This window comes from Nuphar pumila, chromosome 12 (assembly GCF_984573655.1).
Source record: "Nuphar pumila chromosome 12, dmNupPumi1.hap1.1, whole genome shotgun sequence".
Taxonomy (NCBI): domain Eukaryota; kingdom Viridiplantae; phylum Streptophyta; class Magnoliopsida; order Nymphaeales; family Nymphaeaceae; genus Nuphar; species Nuphar pumila.
Window position 1 is genome coordinate 6,951,928 of NC_143260.1, and position 16,520 is coordinate 6,968,447.

The window sequence follows — 16,520 nt, forward strand, 5'->3', positions numbered from 1 at the left end:
TAATAGGTTGTCAATTTTCAATCTTGGGGATCCTTCATGTGATTTTAGGATATAATTGGTGTTGATTTTGCTTGAGAGAGAGTTTCTAATCTTATTTTTGTTATTACACACAAACAGCAAAAAAAATTCTTGTACTTTTTACAACCCTGTTTCTTTATGCTACACAAACAAGCAAATCTTTTTTAACAAAAACTTATAATATCAAAACTTCTCATGGCAAAATTTTCTTTTCCTACCAGATTTTTTCTTGCTTTCCGAAGCGCCCTTGGTGTCACTTGCAATAAGTAATTACACACAACGACGACAAAAGAAAGAAAAAAGAAAAGGAAACAAATAATGGGTAGAGGGGGCTATCAAGTGCCCGTAGTCTAGATTTGAGTTGAGCACACAGTAAGTTAATTAAGGCCTTTCTACATGACTGCACCATGCATAGCTTCACACAAATTGATTTGTAGAATTACCATTGTAGGCATTCATACCGAGCTGTCCTGATGATAAGCTGTAAAATCCTTGATATATATATATATATATATATATATATATATATATATATATATATATATATATATATATATATATATATATATATATATAGAGAGAGAGAGAGAGAGAGAGAGAGAGAGAGAGAGAGCCGAAAGTAATTCAACATTACCACTCATGAAGATCAACAAAATGTTGAACCCATGAACTGAACAAGAACAAAAGCCAAAACAAATAAAGAAAGCACAAGAGAAAAGAACATTAGACAGATAAAAATGGGCTTACGCCCTAGCCGCTTGCCTAGATTGTGACAAAGGATAGGTAGCATCAGCAGGAGGGAGTGAAAGATCACTAAGATGCATACGCAAGATCGCATAAACATCTACCAAAATTTTATGCACCAAGTTTTGAATGTTAACTCGAATATAATGAAAATGAGCATCGTTTCGCGCCATCCAAACAAACCACCAAGAGGTAAGCAATCACGTCCGCCAGATGAACCTCCACCTCTTGCTGCGCCTAATACAAACCGGCCCCAAGATCATATCTAGCGCAAAGGACTCATCCTTAACAAATACTTCTGGATGCCTCCAGATCCTACTAAAGATTTCCATAAATATTGGGCAAGACCAGAACAAGTGAAACGTAGATTCTTCTGCAGCTTCACAAAGCACGCACCAACTCGGGAGTTGAATGCCCCACTTCTTTAAATTACTGTGGGTCTGAATCCTATCGTGCAAAATTAACCAAGACAGGACTCGCGAACGGGGGGAAGGACCCTTCGCCCAAAGCACATCCTCGGGCAACCAATCAGCCCCTGGCGGTAGCAACGATCTATAGACTTTTTTGGTGAGAAACTCCCCACTTGGTGCCAACGCCCACTGCAACCACTGACCAAAAGAGAGAGAGAGAACCGAACATATTAGGCCCCATTTATCATTCTTCTCTATAGGTTTTAAGTGTTTTATGATAAATCTGAACCATTAGATGTGTTTAGCATGATTGATTTAGTGGGAATCGACTCTTGGATCCAGCTTTTTCAACAAAAAAACATGTTTTTATGAGCCGAGAAAGATTGATAACTTCATTGATTTTGGATCACCAAAAATAACTATACACAGGTTAGATGCCGGCAATCCAAAAGATGGTTCCCACTAAACAAAACCTATTGATCACATCTACGGTGCTAGACATGAGAAAAAAATACTTAAAACTATAAATTTTTAAAAGGCCTAAGGATACCTAACGAAAAAGGAGCCTAAGGAAAGCATTACTTATATATATATATATATATATTAAACACATTTTAGAATTCCATCTTTTGAAAACATCACAGCTAAGAGTTTCTAGAGGTCATGCGGTGGCTGAGACTCGTGAGTCTTCCAGATGACCCCCAAATCGCAAAATCAATACCATATAACCCAAATCTTAGCCTAAATATCCTTGATTAAAAATTAAATACCCAACATGATCCATTTTCTAACATTTCCTTCACCTATTTTGAAAAGTCTAAGCATATTCCTTGCCCAAGATACCCCCAACTCTTCTCACAAATAACGACAATGCCCTCACATCCAAATGGATCCAATCCTAACCAAAAAAATAAAACCTAATCCAATTTCAACAAGAATTAATCATTCATCGATATTAGACACCAATTCCAATATGAACCCTCTCAATTAATTAAATAATATTCTCAATAAAGGGTCCTAAAATTCAGGGTGTTACATAAACACCCAAGTGACAAACCATTTGACATGAAATTTTAGTGATTTTTTTGTTTATTTGTTTTTTAGTCAAGCTGGGGGTTAAACAAACCCTACCAATGTATTAGTCTAAAAAATTATATAAAATATATACAAGGGATTTACATATCATCTAGCATTTTCAACTATTTTCCAACCAAATGGCCAGACTAAGAAAGGGGTGGTAGGGGTTCAGGTTGTGGACTGGTAAGAGAGGCGGTGAGAGGATGGGGAACACTGTCTCCCTTGATAAACCCAGTCGAAAAAGAGGGGGAGGGCATTTTGCAAAACTGGGTTGAAAACCCTATTTGCTCCCAAACCAAGTTTTCTGTGTAAAACCTGGTTTGATACTCAAAACCTGGTTTTGAGTGTCATCCAAACATTATCTTAGTGTTTGGACAGGTACACTCATTCACTAATGTCTTCTCTGGATGGGCCATTATTATGACTGTTACAATGGTCCCACCTGTCTTTTTTACTTTTTCCAGCAAGGTACGATCAAACATTCAATATGATTCCACAAGATCTATTTTCGTCAAAATAATGGATTAGGAACTTCTTACCAATCCAAAGAGAATTTCTATTCCATTAGTAATGCGGCTACCATGTAATGGTAGTCTAAATAAATGACAACCAGTTTGGCTAAATGATAGATTCAAAATGCGAAAATCTTTGAAACTGAAAAATCACATTAACACATGATCTGGGATATGTCTCTGCGGATCCGCTACTACCTTGCTTACTTGTTTCCCTATTCTTCACCCAATCTAAGGCTACACGCATTTCACTCAAGTCGCTCACCAAGTAACTTCACTCTCAAATTTTGATTTTTCTCCAGCTTATTAGAGCAGACCTTGCCAAACCAAACACACATATATATATATATTTTAAATGCGAAGACAAAATAAAAGTTTTATGTTGATTTTTTGTGGATAAAAATGTAAATATCATTATGATTTTTTTGCAATATTGTTATTTTGTCACATCTCTAACATTTATCGAAATTTTGTGTTTTTTGCAAGATTTAGTTAAATATTGAGACAATCAACCAAATGCATAGAGCCTTGGTTGCCTAGCAGGAGCAACTATAAACTTAGGGTGCGTTCATGCTTCCTCCAACTCATGACGGATCAGGAAACACAGCAACATGTGCAAAGAAAGAAGTGCATAAGTTTTGAAAACGTTTCCATCACATCCGTTGTAGTCTAGTTGGTTAGGATACTCGGCTCTCACCCGAGAGACCCGGGTTCAAGTCCCGGCAACGGAACCACTTTTTATTTTTGTTCTCTTTTGAGGTTTTATTGAGAGGCCACGTGAAGTCTTGTCCCTATTGTTTTTTTCATGTTTCTGGAAAAGTTAAAAAATGACGACTGTGAATCTTTTTCCATCGCAACGAGAGCTTTGGTGACATAGAAAACCTGACCAAGTTCGTGAAATCGGGCATTTTAATAACAAAGTGGTCGAGGCCAAGAACTTTTTTTTTTTAAAGTTAAGCCGGGGTTAGGCAGACTCTCACAAGATAACTCTTAAGCCCCATGTAGCAGACGGATTCGAACCTGGGTCTTCAGCTTGGCACAGGAGACCGCTTACCACATGGGATAGTAACTCGGTGGTCGAGGTCAAGAACTTGGTAAGTCAAAGCCCATTCTCTTTTTTCTTTCAATTTTTATATTCTCCAAGGATACGTGTGTAATTTCTCAAATGGTTCGGGAGAAATTGGACTGCATCGACAATAACTGAAATTCAAGGCAAAGCTTGACCTAACCCGTTGTCACGTTAGCGTTGTCACGACGCTGACTGTGTTCCCATTCACTATTTTTTCATTACAAGGGCTGGAATGGCATGACATTTAAGAAAATTACTGAAATGCCCTTTATGTGAACCAATGACACTTACGTGAAATAGTTGGTGTCACCAAGTTGATGTGATATCACAAGTTCGAAGCCAATGAGTGGCGTCCCCTTGCGGCAAGGTCTAAGCTAAGTGTACTTTTAGGTAAGCAGGAAGGAAAGCTCAAGAATTTTGCCAACTGGAGGCCAGCCAATGTGCAGCATTTAAGGCTTGTTTAGAAACTGATAGCTGAGTTGAAAGTTGCATGGTTAATTGGGGGGATTGGCAAGGTTGGGGGGATTTGAACATGAGACCCCTTGGTATTGATAGTGCAGCTTAAGCATCCAGCTATCTCATAACCCTGCTTTTTATGGACACCTATTTCTTTTAGTTTCCAAAATATAGTTATTGTTATTTAATTAAAGATAATTAAAATAATTGTGTTTGATAAATGAATGAATGATGCATCAATATATGATTCATCAAATAGTCTAAAACACCAAAATGCATGGGGGGAGGGGGTCAAATGCGCACAAGTAAAACGTGCTGATGGTTTTAAAACATTTTTGCTTCACGTGTATAGCCTCCTATCATACAAAATAATCATTTACACTTGCCCGGGTCACCCAAGTGGTAGCGGTCATTGGGAGAAGGTGCTGACCCTTTTCGTTCCAGGTTCAACTCCCACCAAGTGTACAGGTGTCTTTCATTAGTAGGCTCCTTAAAGGCTTGGGTGTCAGTGATCTCATCCGGAGATGGCCTTCTTGGACGAGGAGTTTCCGTAAAAAAAAATTTTTTTTGATGAAGTCAATTTATGTTCACTAGGTAGATTAGAAACCATGTCTTACTACCACATTGATCCCCTTTCTCATGCTGGGGTTTCTCTTTGGTTGTCTTGAAACTAACTTACCCATTATTTAAGTTGTGTTTGCATCAAGTGGAAAAAAGTCACCAACGGGGCACGTGGTTGGTAGGAGCTGTCAGTGCACGTCTTCTTGTGGTGGGACGTTGCAGGTTCAAAACCAGTAGTACGTTGAACAATAACTGGTGGGGGTCTGCCTAACCTCAGCTTGCCTTTAAAAAAAAATTGGAAAAGAGGATTATGCAGGGATCATCTTTTCGCAAAAACCAAGTCTGACCCCCCTGGAAAACGTTTTCCGTGGAAAAAGGGGGCCACATTCATTTCCCCTATTCTTGCATGTCTCTAAATATGCAGAACCATCATAGGTTTTCGTTACCTTCTCATGGAAACTGACATTTTTTCTAATGTGACACAAACACAACCCTGAAGCAAAATGGGAACAAGCTAACACGCTGAAAACCATGTTTGAAAGATAACACAAACACCATTCCCATAATTCCAACAATTAATCCCCAATTTGGCTTAAACAAATCAACAAATCAACACTACTTTTCATATTTTTTTTTTTGAAATACCTCTTTAGTTGGGCTAGACCACCTGAGGGCTGTATTAAACTTAACGCTTACAACCTTTTCATCCAACAGTGGATTCAGAGACCATTCTGGGCAGTTCTTGTTTGCTGGATAGGTGATGGGAGGAAACCAAATTGCTGATAGAGAGTGGAGTTGTTGGCTTAAAGTTCTCTACATAGTCCCCAATATTTCATGCTTAATGGTGGAGTCTTCCTGAAGGGACCAAGTCAGTTTTCAGGTGCCTTCTTCCATTTTGCAGTGTTCTCTTTCCTTGTTGCATTGTCAGTTTCATTTTTGTCCTAAACCTAGCGATGAATCGGCTTGTACTCTTGCTCACTTATCCACTAATCACTTAGACCAATCGGATTGGCACTCTTCCAGCTACTCAAGATGAAGTAAATCTACATTTTGTAGATATCATTTTGTCAATATACAGTTTGGGGTCTTGCCTAACCTCAACATTGTTCATGGAAAAAAAGAAAAGAAAATGACCTTAATATACAATAAAAATGACTTATTTTCTTAAAAACTTCACAATTTGCTAAAATTTGCCCAATAAAGCTTTTTACCCTTCACATGTGTGAAACTCACTAAGTTGGTGCGATATATCGCTCCGCTTTTCGGGTATCACAAACTGCAATTTTTTTTGCGGACTTCAAGAAGCACACAAAAAAATATGTTATTTATGTGGTCTTCTTTGTTAATCATAAAATCATAAATACTTTAGTAAAATCACATATTTTATATCAAAGTCGCAAAAAACTGTGCGAGCCTACTTTCTCCTTTCTCTAACCTTCACTTAAATGTATGTTTGCACATATTTTTTTGCGGTCTCCATGAAACACAAAAAAACAAGTTTTGTGAACCTCCTTATGACCGTAACTTCATAAATACTTTAGTAAAATTGCATATATCTGGTATCTATAAAATGTGATTTTCATGTTTACGATTTTTTGTGGTATAATTCTAGGGTTTCTTTATTGTTCCCAACTTGCTTGATCTTCCACCAAAAAATTTAGTAACTTTTTTGGCAACTATTTTTTACTACTATTTTTCGGTGATTCATCAGTGATACTTCACTGCATTCGGAAGAGATTGCGACCCCGATTAGGTTGAAAGGTGAATTTCATACAAACAATATACATATGCATATTATTTTATTTTTATTCTATTTTTTTCTCTTTTTTATAAATGAGTATCATCTAGGTCCATGCATATTTGTGTGTGGTTGTTTGTTTGTCCTGTGTTTTATTTAATACTTTTACATGAATTACCATTTAGACTTTAAACTCGATTTATATTGTAAGTCATAACAAACACTTCATTTTTTGGGAAATGAACTTGAAGGCAAAGAGGTTCAAGTTATACAATTCAATTTATAACACAATTTGCGCATATAAAAATATTTGCAGCATAGTAAGTTAAGATTACTTATTTAAATATAATCTTATTGCTCTCTCGTACTCGGTAAGTTTAATGTTTTGTTGCAAGTTGAATTTTTTACATCATGAATGAGCTACAATTGTTACTCTGAGTAATGGTCGCACTTGTGGATCGTATTTCTCAACAAGAAAATGAGTAATTACTTTTCTTATATATCTATTAATTAAATTAATATTCTATGCATGTTTACTTGAAATATGATTGTTATAGGTATGACTATGGTATATTTGTCCTCTTGTACCTGCAATACTTGGGTAGAAATGAGAAATTGACCTTCACCCAAGTACGTGTTTATATATCATTGTTTGTGATGTTTATGGAAGGTAAGATATATTAGTTGTTTGTTAATAATCTTCTTTCAGGATTATATCATAAATTACAAAAATCGTATGATCTCATTTTATAAGAAAATGAGAAAGAATGTTAAGGCAAAAAACAAAAAAAGATTGCAGCAGAAAACAACGGATACCAAAAAGACGGAGGTTGTGGCTACATATGTTGTAGAGATGGATGATGCATAGATGAATGATGCAAAAATATGGACAATTATGGAGACTATATGTTGATTAATATTATAATTTATGAATTGTCAAACTTTAAGGATGTAAATTATGAGTTTAAATTTGTTATTTAAATATTTAATGTTTAATTTGCCCAAATATATAGTTGATTAAGTTTGTCATGTTTAATGAGTTTAAATTTGTCAAACTTTATATATTATCAAACTTTAATGATGTAAATTATGAGTTTCGTTATTGTTCTTTAAATATTCTAGGTTTAATGTTCTATAAATTTTGTATGTTTACAAAGGACGTGAAAAATATAAGAAATTAGCATTATCGTCATTGTTCGCATATATTTGTCATTGTTCATAAAAAATTTTTGTGAATGTCTTGAAATTCCTTATATCTCAAATTTCTTTTAAATCACTTATATTTGTCACTGTTTGTAATCATTTGTTATAGAGTTCCACATGATATCAACTCTTTGTTCATAAAATTGTTTTGTGAAAGCCACACAATTTTTTATTTTGCAAAACTATTTTACAAAGTTTCAAATCCTTGCACCACCCTTGTTGTGAAACACTTAGCTTAAAATCACATATCTGGTATTAAAATTGCATATGAGAAAAAACACTTATTTTGTGTTGCGAATGTCCCAATTTTTTTTTACATCACATATATTTGTCATTGCTCTCAATAATTTGTTATAGAGTTCCGCATGATCACAACTCTTTATTCATAAAATTGTTTTATAAAAGCCATAATTTTTTTTATTTTTGCAAAACTATTTTGCAGAGTTTCACATCCTCACACCATCATTGTTATGAAACACTTAGCTTAAAATCACATATCTTATATTAAAATCACATATGAGGAAAAATACTTATTTTATATTGCGAATGTCTTAAATTTTTTATACATAACATGTATTCGTCATTGTTTGCAATAATTTGTTACAGAGTTTTGCATGATCGCAATAATTTGTTGTGGAGTTTTGCATGATCACATATTATTTATTGTCAAACACTTAGCTTAAAATCATATATCTTGTATTGAAAACGCATATGAGGAAAAATACTTATTGTGTTGCGAATGTCTCAAATTTCTTTTACATTGCATATATTTATCATTGTTTTCAATAATTTGTTGTAGAGTTTCACATGATCGCAATAATTTATTGTAGAGTTCTGCATCATTGCATATCATATTATTTTTTATAGATTTTTTAAAAATTGCAACTCTTGATTATTATTTGCAATAATTATTTATGAAGTTTTCTAAAATTGCAAATTCAATATTCACTATTATAATTCACATGTTATAATTCAACACACCTATTATAATTTAGCAAACATTTTACAATTTATTTTTTTCATTCAATAAAAATCAACTTTAACATTCATTCATCACCAAATGAACATGTTTATAGGTACATTCATTAAAAAATAAACTTGCTCATTCATATATTTATTCATTTATTAAAAAATGAACATGCTTATATATACATTCAATTATTAATTTAAAAATAAATATACTCATATATACATTCATTCATTCTTTTAAAAATGAACCAGTTCATACATACATTCATTCATTCATTCGAAATGAACATGTTCATTCATCCATTCTACTCATTCATTCTAAAATGAACTTGCTTTTACATTAATTTATTTTTTGCCTTCAATATGAACAAACTCCGATATTCATTCATTCATTCATCACCAAATGAACATGCTTATATATACAATCATTCAAAAATAAATTTCCTTATACATACATTCATTCATTTGCAGCAAGTTATCAATAGGCTCACTCGTAGCTCCTCAGGCACAATCATAGCTGCTCAATAACCCTAGCATAGTTATTGATAAACTCATCTTGATTCTTTATAATGGTCTTCTTCACAATAAGAATATCCTTCAACATGTGATTTTTGTCCTGTACAAGCGCCGAACCTGCATTTACTCTACTTGTAATTATTTTGTGCGTTTGACTCATTGCCCCATGTTCTTCTTCCTCCTTAATTGCCCTTTTTTTGGAGGAACCACTTGCAAAATGTTAGGATTGAGCAGCTACATCCTCATCATCGTCGACAAGTACCATAGAGGATAAATCGATGTCTTTGCCTCTATTATGCTAGTCTTCAAGTTCAAAGAAGAATAAAATGGGGTAATCCTTTGTCCCTATCTTTTATTGTTAACAGGACAATTTTGTTAACTATGCCAGGGCGACCAGTTGGTTCTTTAACATAGCTAAATTGCCAGACTACTCGGTTGGCCATTTGGCGCTCAACCTCATTAATGTTGTGCAACCAAATGTTCGTCCTTGAAATGACCTTTGCTTGCACAACCACATCCTGATTCTCCTCCTTCTGGTCCACATCTTTGTAGGAGCGCCACTTTACCTATGTAACAAATATTCATTCATGGTTAGTCTTATATTGCATTACTTATAAATATATATAAAATATTATAAAAAATACTTACATTTGCCCTTGTCATTATTCTCAATAAGTTTAAGTAATGCGCTTAGTTCATGTGATGACCAGCCGCTCTTCGATCGACCACCTCTTCGTTACTTGACCGACTCCACATTGCAACACATGAAAATTAAGAGAGAGTGTGACATCTTAGAGGCCTTCCAATAGATATGTGTTCTCATATCTAAACCTACAAGGATTAACACATATTAATACATAAAATATTACAAAAAATTTGTTTAAATAATATTTTATTTTAAATAAACAATTTAGGTACAAATAAAGGAATAACTACCTCCAACAACACCAACATGCTAGTAGTGTTTATTCTTTCAATCCTCACACTACTCAGACATGCATAAAGGTGTGTAGGTGCGGCAACTCCCCATGTATATTGCTCAATGCGATTCAAGTCTCTCACATGTTTAATATACAAAGTATGGATCGACTTCTCACCACTGTGGATAAATACACATGTGCCAAAGAAGTAGATGAAGAATGTTATTAGTTCCTTATCCAAGATATTATTGGTACTGACCTTCCCTCCAACACACGATAGTTTCTTCTTAATTCTCCTTGCCATGCTAGGGTCAAAGAGAAGAGAGAGAAACTTTGAGGGAGGGATGATTTTTAGTGAGAGAAACCAATGCTAGGGGGGTATTTATAAGTCAAGGGGGTGTCACTCCCAAGTGAGGAGGTCTTGGGGAAGCAGTCAAGCATTGGTCAATGCCTGATAATTTTTTATTTTTATTATTTATTTATATAAAATTTAAAAGTTAACCTTATATTTTTAGTATTTCATATTAAATATATAAAATTTATCATTTACCCTATTATATTTTTGTTATTTATCAGTACATACCCTTGGATCATAAAATTATCATTTTGCCCTTAGATAATTTAAATATTTATAGGTATGTCCCTAAAATATGGATCCAGATAAATATTCAAATATGCTAAAATATCTATTCAGGTAATATTTAAATGATCCACTTTATTTTTGGATATGAGTTCAAATCAATATCTAGATTTGGTAAAAGATACAGATTCGAATATTATTTGGATCGAGCTTTTGGACTTTAGATCATGTCCATATCCGGTTTAAGATCCACAGGGTTTAACTTCATATAATGAATTTATTTAACAACTAAAAATTACAGTTATTACACCCTCTCTTTCTTTCTTGTGTCTCTCTCAAAAAAGCAAACATAGAAAAGATAGTTTCCAAAATTTTCATTTCATAACTCGTACTAACTATTAAAATGGGAAGAGAGATTTAAATAGAAAAGGAAAGAGAAGGGGAATACATTGTCCAACATCTACCCACTTTTCAACTATATATTTAAAAACAACTTACTTTCTACCCTACACCTTGCATTTAAATAAAATTTAAAACTATCTTACCTACCTACCTATTTCTTTTTTTTTTTAAGAAAAGAGAGGGAGAAGAGACAATCTCTCTCTCTCTATTTCTTTGGGAATACAAGGGCTACCCCATATGGCTAATGGGGGGTCCATAGGCTTAAAAGCCTTTAGTTGGATCCAAGGATACAACTTGGTGTGGATCCAAAATCGACAAAGGTAGAACTACCTAAGCTAAAAAAATACAAAAACAAAGAAAAATTATAAAAAAAATCTTAAAATTATCAGTCAAAGCTGTCAATGTTGGCACATGATTCGAGGCATCAAAATTTTGTTGCATCAAAAAATTTTCCACCGATGTCCACTCACTAGTTTTCCATAACACTTAAATTCAATGATTTGTGTCATATCCTCTAACATGATGATCATCTCAATATCTACGAATTGGAATGTGTTGGTTGCCATATTTCAAAACTGCACAATGACTTCTATGAGAGGGTGATTAATGTTTCATGACATGATCTTTAAGAATTTTTAGAAATACATATGATCAAGTATGTCATTCGCATCATCTGATAGAGATAGGAATCACTGACGTGCTTGAAACCAGAAGAACTGGTAGATGTGGCTTGTACAATCACTATCCTCACCTTGCGACCCCTATAATATATATATATATATATATATATGACAACTTAATAAATGATTAAATATAAAATTGAAAATGATTACAAATAACTTAAAAATATTTATATACAAAATAACAAATGACAAAAAGTACTTGTCCAGGAGCACCAGACCTTTTTCTTCACTTTGATTTCTTTCTCGGAGCCTACACTTTCTTCTCCGCATCCTCCCCTTATCGAGATGCCTCCTCATATTTTCTTTGCTTAGGTGCCTCATTCACCCCTCTACCATCCCCATTCTCCATGGCCTCGTCTTTAGCTTTATCTATTCGATCATTGAGGTTAGCAACAACCTCAAAGTGAACGCATGAGTCAAACTTCTTGTTTGTTGAGTCTCCTTCCACCCCTCTTCTTTAGATGCTTTCGGGATGAAAGACATGATTGTGATATCAAACTCTTTGTCATTTTTTGCACATTCTGCTTCAGTTTTATGCCACACGAAAGTTGTTAACTACAATTTAACCAACATTTCAGGTGTTTTATAATGCTCCTTTGAGAGTGGCTCATAATTGAGCATGCATTTTTTGTGGTAAATGTTTGACAACCAGTATTTTGGCCATGGAGCATGCTCCTTCTATATCCACATGTCAAGCAGATTACATACATCATAGTACATAAGATGACCCAATACATAGCTTTTCTTCTTTGGCATTTCTTGTTGTGCTCCAACACTAGCAGACGATGTCAGTATGGGCCCCTCAGGCACAAACTTCTCAACTGTCATATTGTGTCAAACTTTGCAAACTTTGCATTAAGAAGCACTAAGGAACATAAAATTTAACATTTGACATTAAAGTATATACAACATTAAGAAGCACAAAATTTATTTGTCAATAAAAATAACATTATCAATCATAACTACCATTACTACACAACAACACTACTGCATACAAAACAACTTAAAGAAAATTAAACAATGAACTAAACTAAAAAAAAATGAGTCTCTCTAGGATTTAGAAGATGAAAGTGCTCATAACCATCAAACAATGTTTGTATGTAATCCAGAAAGCTAAACTAAAAAACATGTTTAAAAAGCATCAAATAATGTTTAATTATATCATATAAGAAAAAAAATTTTGCAATGCCTCCAGGATTTTGAAAATGAAAGTGATTATAGCCATCACCAATGTGTGGTTAACTCGTTGTCTCACTGTAGAAGCAAGAGCCTCAAGCCATTAAACCAAGCAATTGAACCACTATTCTGTTGTGTCAATAAAACCCATTGTTTAGTAAGGTAAACTAATAATGCTATAGTTTCTTACATTTTTCAATGTATTGATTGGAGGCATATTTTCTATATGAAGTATAAAAGAGAAGATGCAACAACTTAAGGGAAAAGGTTATCAAAAAACTCATCGAAAACACTGTGCTTATCGAAAAAACTCATCGTTAAGAATGTGCTTAGTGAAAAACTTATCATCGATGAATCTGAAAAACTCAATGATGAAGTGCTGCCGATGAATTGCCGAAAAAAGTGGTAAAAAATAGTGGCCAGAAAAGTTGACATATTTATTTGTGAAAGATCAAGAAGGGGACCACAAGTTGGGGACCTCAAAGAAACCATAAAATATATGAAAATAGCCTTGGGATACAAACAATCATTTTTTATACCCTCGAAGAGTCACATTTATTCTAATAGAAAACCGCAAACATGAAAGAATATCACAAATTTAGATATGTGGTTAAAGAAAGAAGAAATGAGGTTCGCACAGTTTCTAACGATATAGGTACCAAATATATGTGATTTTACTAAGGTATTTGTGAAGTTACGATCATAAGGAACTTTACAAAACTTGTTTTTGCGTGCTTTGTAAAGACCAAAAAAAATATGTGTGAAAATACATTTAAGTGAGGGTTAAAGAAAGGAGAAAGAAGGTTCACATGGCTTTCTGTGACTGATATAAAATATGCGATTTTATGAAAGTATTTGCGATTTTATGATTAACAAAGAAGATTGTATAACCAACATATTTTTTTTTACGCTTCTTGAGGTCTGCAAAAAATAACGTACGCACCTCCTTTTAAGTGAGAGTTTGCAATACCTGACGTGCAAAACAATATATCGCTCAAACTTTATGAATTTCACATATGCAAAGGGTAAAAAAAGTCCCAATGAAATTGGCTATTTGCAATTTTGGTTATCGAGCAAATTTTAGCAAATTATGAGATTTTTAGAAAAATACATCATTTTTATTATACGGTACGGTACGGTCATTTTCCAAAAAAAAAAGATGTGATATACAGTCAGTGTAATGAAGACCCGTGCAAGATTTTCTATTAATTGAAAAAACAATAGTCGTAAAAGCACTAAAATTTTATTATTTAAATTTTTTTATATTTTTCATCATAAGAATATGGTCCAAGAGATAAATCAATCATGCTAATCCACCTAGATAATCAGATTTGATGAAAATGACTTGTAACAATGAGATCCCAGTATGACGAAAGGATATCACCTTAGGGATTGAATGCCGATTGGCACTCATATCGACATAACCATCTAATTTAATAGTATCAATTTAATTTGATACATAGCTGATTTGGATTCAAAATCCCACATAGTAGTAATGAAGGAGGCTAGTGAGTTTGAATTTAATCTGTACTGATAAAAAGAGCCTATTATGTTCCTCTAATAGAGAACGCTGACTTAAATCTCTCCATCACAACCAGGAAGAGGAAGACACACATAGCATGGTACTGTGGATCCACTCCTCAATTAGTATGCTCTCCTAAATGAGAAATGCTCTCTGATTTTTGAGAGATGATTCTCTGAAGAATACCTCTCATGCATTTCACCATAATTTTTGTGAGCCAGGAAATTAGATAGGCTTATGGGCCTGAATTGATTGAGTTTCTCTACCTTATGAATCAAAACGACTCTGATTCAACAAGGTTGGAAGAAGGAACTTGGGAATTCATGGAGCACTCGATCCATCCATACCAGAATGCCTTTAAAAGAAGAAAAAATAGACATACAGAGAGATTATTAAGTCATATTTGACCAACACAACCTGCAACAACAATGAAATCTTGAATACGCTGAGGTGGTATCCCATGTGGTAGGCAGGGTCCTGTGCCAAGCTGAAGGGCCAGGTTCGAATCCCTCTGCCACATGGGGCTTAAGAGATATCTGGTAGGGGTTTGCCTAACCCCAGCTTGCCTTTCAAAAAAGAAACAATGAAATCTTGAAAGTGGTACGACGAATGGGGTATGACTTTCTTTGTATAGGAACATGTTATCCGATATACTTGTATCAAATCTAATGTTGTCAACATCAGTATCGTAAGGATGCACACCGAAAGCAAGCTCGGGCTCAGCTCGGTTAAAACTTGGCTCGGGCTCGTCCGCTTTGTAAATGAGCAGAGCTTGAACCGGTGTATGAAGCTTGGATGAGCTATTGAGTCGAGCTTGAATGACTTGTCGAGGCTCGACAAGGCTTGGTTGGTTGTAAATCCAATATATAATATCTTTGTAAATAAATTAAAAAGTTCATTGTTACTATAATGGGTAGGGCGTTAGACTTTTCTTCAGAAGGTGTTGGATTTAAATATCATATTTTGCATGTATACAAATCTTCCCGTAAGAATAGTACTTTGGCTTAATGGTGGGTGGATACTAAACTCAATCGTTTTATATAGGGTAAAAAATAACAAAAACTATTACATGTCAATAACAACGTGACACATGTTAAAACTATTAAAAAAATGTAAAAATATTATTATTATTTTTATATTTTATTAAAAGATAGCTGAATCTATCAAAATTCCGTTGAAACGACGTGCATCGACCGAACTGATAACATTGATCAAATCTGCATTTTCTCACTCATCCCAATAAAAGGATGCAAACTGTTTGGATCTAAAATAGCTAAAATACATGAAAATTCATATCAAAATCAAATCCAAAACAACTAAAAATTGCAAAAATCCCATACCCATTTGCATCCCTAATTAAAAGCTCCAAATAGCTCACAATGGTTTCAGCTTCTTGGTTAAAGGGCTTGTCATTTGACATGAGAGGACCATGATTGGAAACCTATAGAGGGCATGGTGTTCTCTCCCACCTACAAAGAGAACTTAAAAGGTTTTACCAATTAGAGACCTACTAATCTTAGGGCATGTAAACCAGTTTTACTATATGAGTTTGAATTGTTTAAGCTTGGCTCATTCTTGTGGCAAGCCAATCCGAGTTCCAGCTCATAATCAACCTTAATTAAAGGAGCCAAGTTCAATCCTTAGAGGAACTACAATTCTCTAGCTGAAAGATACAAGATTACAAAATAATGCATGCAAAATATATTTAAACTATATTTTTTTTTAGAAAAAAATTGAAATACCCCCCCTCCCTCCCCCCCCCCCCCCAAAAAAAGTTTTGGCCTAATTTAGGCACACACCAAACGTTTCAACCTTTGCAAATGCCCACCAAAGTTTTTACACGGGTTAATCAAATGACACAAAATGTATTTAGCAAATTATTTATTACCTACAATGATATTTGAACCATTGTCCTCCTTAATATAAACCACAACCCTAACCTTTACAACATGAAGCTTGTCATT

General features: G+C 34.2%; 1 non-coding gene across 1 annotated transcript; it reads left to right on the plus strand.

Annotated features, from left to right (window-relative positions):
- Window positions 1-3,419: 3,419 nt before the first annotated feature.
- Window positions 3,420-3,492, plus strand: TRNAE-CUC (transfer RNA glutamic acid (anticodon CUC)). Its single transcript has one exon. It is a non-coding gene; the product is annotated as a tRNA-Glu (tRNA).
- Window positions 3,493-16,520: the final 13,028 nt, after the last annotated feature.